Source organism: Capsicum annuum, chromosome 4 (genome assembly GCF_002878395.1).
Source record: "Capsicum annuum cultivar UCD-10X-F1 chromosome 4, UCD10Xv1.1, whole genome shotgun sequence".
Lineage (NCBI taxonomy): Eukaryota > Viridiplantae > Streptophyta > Magnoliopsida > Solanales > Solanaceae > Capsicum > Capsicum annuum.
Genome location: NC_061114.1, coordinates 186,585,416 through 186,590,408, shown reverse-complemented (window position 1 = coordinate 186,590,408; position 4,993 = coordinate 186,585,416).

Sequence of the window (4,993 nt, the reverse complement as noted above, 5' to 3'; positions counted from 1 at the left end):
AACTACATTGATATAACTAAAATTAAAGATGAACTGAAAAGTTCAATTACGATTTCAATTATTCTCATATTAATTACACGATCATCTTAGTGTGTTCGTTCTGAGTGGAGTGATCAATTGATTAATTTTATTTGAAATGATTCAAATTAAGTCATTACTAGTAATAGCCAGATTGATTTAATAATTACAATTTCAATTAATCTCAAAGTAATTACATGATCATTTAAGTGTATAACCTATTGCAACAGATTTAATCTGTTGCAACAAATGAGTCATTTGTTGAAAATTATCAAACAGATATACACATATATTGCAATATATTAGTCATCCGTTGTAGCAAATGTCTTTATCTGTTAGTCATTTCCAACAGATGACCAATCTGTTGCAACATATGACTTTATCTGTTTGTTATTTCCAACAGATTACTAATCTGTTGCAACAGATGTCTTTATCTGTTTGGTCATTTTCAACAGATTACTCATCTTTTGCAACATCTTAGTCATCTATTGATTCATATTAAATCATTATATTAGTAATAACTAAATTGATTTAACTAGTATTAATAAGTTCAATTACTATTTCAATTAGATGCTATTTCCTCGATTGACTTCATTACATCTAAATCACATGACATCAACTTTACCAGCAGTTACTCATCTCATGGTAATTACACGATCAACTAAGTCCGTTCGTCCTGAGTAGAGTGATCACTTGACCAATTTTATTTGAAATGATTCAAACCAAGCCATAATTACAAATAACTATATTGATTTAACTAAAATTAAAGATAAATTAGTAAGTTCACTTATAATTTCAATTAATTTATAGTAATTACATGACCAACTAAGTGTTTCGTCTTAAGTAGAATGATCAATTGACCAATTTGATTTGAAATAATTAAAATTAAGTAATTATTAGTAATAACTAAATTGATTTAGCTAAAATTAAAGATGAATTGATAATTTAACTACGATTTCAATTAATCTCATAGTAATTATATGATCATCTAAGTGTATTCGTCTTGAGTAAAGTGTTAATTGACTAATTTTATTTGAAATGATTCAAATTAAGACATTATTAGTAATAACAATATTGATTTAACTAAAATTAAAAATGAATTGATAAGTTTAATTACGATTTCAATTAACATGTTTCAATAGATGAGTAATCTGTTGGAAAAGACCAAACAGTTAAAGACATTTGTTGAAAATGACCAAACATATATAGACATCTGTTGCAATAGATGACTAACCTGTGACAATAGCTAACTCATCTATTGAAAATTATCCAATAAATATAGACATTTGTTGCAATAGATGACTAAATTGTTGCAACATATGACTCATCTATTGGAAATTATTAAATAGACAAGATATAGGTAAACTCAGAACTAAAATGAGCCACGGAATTTACAAAGTGACCAAAATAGGTCACCTATTTTAAAAGTTACCAAAATAGGCTAAACGTAATAATTTATTACGTTTTCTATTTTTTTCTTAACGATCAATTAATGGAGTTGACTTTTACATTTTTTTTTGTAAAATGTAAGAAATTCTTACATTTTATAAAAAAAATATAAAACGTAAGAATTTCTTACGTTTTACACGATGATCGAGGAAAAAAATGCAGTAAGTTATCGAATCAATTAAAAAAGATACTAAAAATGAGTTGTTCAACATAACAAAAAGTTACGTTCTTAACTTTTTTATAGCAGTGGTCCCCCGCCCACAATTCCTTTTTCCACAAATGTCCCATCATTTCTACTTTTTCCTCTTTTTACATATGATAATTATGAATTTTTTGATTAGTTAAATTTATTTATATTTTACATGTAGTTCAAATAATTTATTTTTTCCTCTATGTAATAAATTTTTATGTTTTACTTAAAAAAATTTTAAAATAGAAGCATATCAATTACCTTATTAACTTAACAATTTTCTTATATTTATTCTATATCAGAAAATAATCACTTCTATCCTTAATTATCCGATTTCTCTCTAGAAAAAAGTATACTTTTGAGTTTTCCTCTACTTCAAAATAGTGAAATGTTGAATTATCGTCGATCAAATATGCTACTATATACAAGAATTATATTTTTTGAGTGTGTTAAAAATATAAAATTAATTTTTTCGGATAGTGATTCATCGTAGTTTTCGATTAGTATTTCGATTAAGATATTGAGGAGACTCACATGCACAAATACGTTTTATATTATAATTAATGAAGTAAAAAATCACAATTTAATTTAGGAACACTCCTAAATTGATATAAGAAAATATATTTTTTTAGGAACACTCCTAAAAAAATATAATCTTGTATATAGTAGCATATTTGATCGACGATAATTCAATATTCCACTATTTTGGAGTTGAGAAAAACTCCAAAGTATAATTTTTTAAAAGAGAAATCGAATAATTAAGGATAGAAGTAATTATTTTTTTATATAGAATAAATATAAGAAAATTGTTAAGTTAATGAGGTAATTGATACTTCTTTTTTTAATTTTTTTTAATGTAAAACGTAAAAATTTATTAGAAAAAATAAATTATTTGAACTACATGTAAAATATAAATAAATTTAACTAAGAGAAAATGGTCAAATACTCCCCAACTTTTACCCCAAATCCCAACTACACAACTATACTTTGAAGGGGTCCTATGACCCCTCTGAACTATTTAGAAATGAAATATATACCCCCCCAAATGCTGACGCCCAGATGTGTAATGGAAAGTGAGCAACACACACCTGCCATGGAATGCCACCTAATTTCCACGTAATATTATTTTTTTATATAAGAAATTAATTATTATTATTATTATTATTATATATATATTCTTTTCTTTGAATTTCCCTTTCCATTTTCCATTTTTCTTTCCTTTTGGAAGCATTTTTGGAAGCACAGGAATCCAGATTAATTGAGGTGAAGGACCAGATTTTGATTCATGAATATGTTCACATTTCAAATAATTCATGTGAGCAACTCAACTTGAATCAACCAAGTTGGCGTCATCGCCGCCGTCGAATTGCAAATCCACCACTGCCTGCCGCCGTCGTTGGAGCTCCGGTGACTTTTGGCATCGCGGACTAGTCCCAATAGGTGTACCACCTCAACGCGAGCACACCCCAACAAAAATCATCCAAAATCGATGCTCCAATCGCCGTGAAATCGTATTTTAGCGCAACGCCGCTGTTGACGAACTCCGGTGAAGGCGGCGCCGCCACTGTCCACCACCAATCGGCACAACACCACCACCAAATTTTATTTTAGCTATTGCACCAATTATTGAAATAATTGTTAATTTTGTCATTTTGATGGAATTGAAGATAGACCCATTTGGGGTATGTGTTCTTAAAATGGAATGGAATTAGTTATTTATTTTTTATGAAATTTCAGAATTTGGGATGTGTGTGGGGAACAGCCATGGTGTTTTGTGTTTTGTTGAAGAAGAAGAAGAAGAAATGTCATTGATGAGTTCTTGGTGCCATTGTTTGTGAAGAAGAAGAATTGAAGAGGAAGAAAGAAAAATGTCATTGATGAGTTCTTGGATGTCATTGATGTCATTGTTTGTGGAAGAAGAAAGAAAATGAATTGAGGAAGAAGAAAGAAAATAAATAAAGAAAAATAATAATTAAAATTATATATATTTATTTAAAGAAATATTAAAATTAAATTTTTAATAAAAAATTCGATTTTCACTCTTTTTAAAGAAAGTGAAACACACACTCTTGCCACATCAGCGTTTGGAGGGGGGTATATATTCCATTTTTAAATAGTTCAGGGGGGTCATAGGACCTCTTTAAAGTATAGTTGTGTAGTTGGGATTTGGGGTAAAGGTTAGGGGGTATTTGACCATTTTCTCTTTAACTAATAAAAAAAATTCATAATTATCATATGTAAAAAGAGGAAAAAGTAGAAGTGATGGGACATTTGTGGAAAAAGAAATTGTGGGTGGGGGACCACTGCTATAAAAAGTTAAGAACGTAACTTTTTGTTCCGTTGAACAACTCTTTTTTTTAGTACCTTTTTAATTGATTTGACAATTCATTGTATTTTTTTCTTGATTACCGTGTAAAACATAAGAATTTCTTACATTTTATATTTTTTTTATAAAACGTAAGAAATTATTACGTTTTTGTAAAAGTCAACTCCGTTAGATGGCCGTTAAGAAAAAAGTAGAAAACGTAATAAATTATTACGTTTAGCCTATTTTGGTAACTTTTTAAATAGATGGCCTATTTTGGTCACTTTTGTAATTCCGTGGATCATTTTGGTTCCGAGTTCAATATATTTTGAAAAACAATTTAAAATACTAAAGCTCAAATGTTTTTAGGAGAACTCAAACATTTGTCCACTTGTCTAAGGTCTTATATTAAAGACTTGTCTTCAATTTTAATTAAATTAATTTAGTTATTATTAATAATTGCTTAATTTGAATAAACAAATGACTAACATGTTATAAACACCTGTTGCAAGAGATGACTAACTTGTTGCAACAAATAGATAATCTGTTGGAAAAATAATTAAAATACTAGGGAACTCAAATATTTTTAGGAGAACACAAATGTTTGTCCCATTGTCGTAGAGACGTCTTTAATTTTAGCTAAATCAATTTAGTTATTACTAATAATTGATTAATTTGAATCAACAGATGACTAGCATGTTGCATCAGATGATTCATCTGTTGAAAATTATCAAACAGATAGAAAATATGTTGTAACAGATGGGTCAACTATTAGAAAGCAATTAAAATATTAGGGAACTTAAACGTTTTTAGGAGAACTCAAAAGTTTGTCCCCTTGATCCTTTTGCATTTGATGTATGGTATATTATTTTTGTCTTCTTTACCTGTTTCATAAATTTTTTCATATGTTTTACTTATTCGTTGTACCCCTGTTGAAATTTTTTTAAAAAAATTTAGGTCAAATTTTGTTCGTATATCACTTGGACATTACTTCATAGCTTATTTTGTAAGTAAAATTATATTTTTTGTTG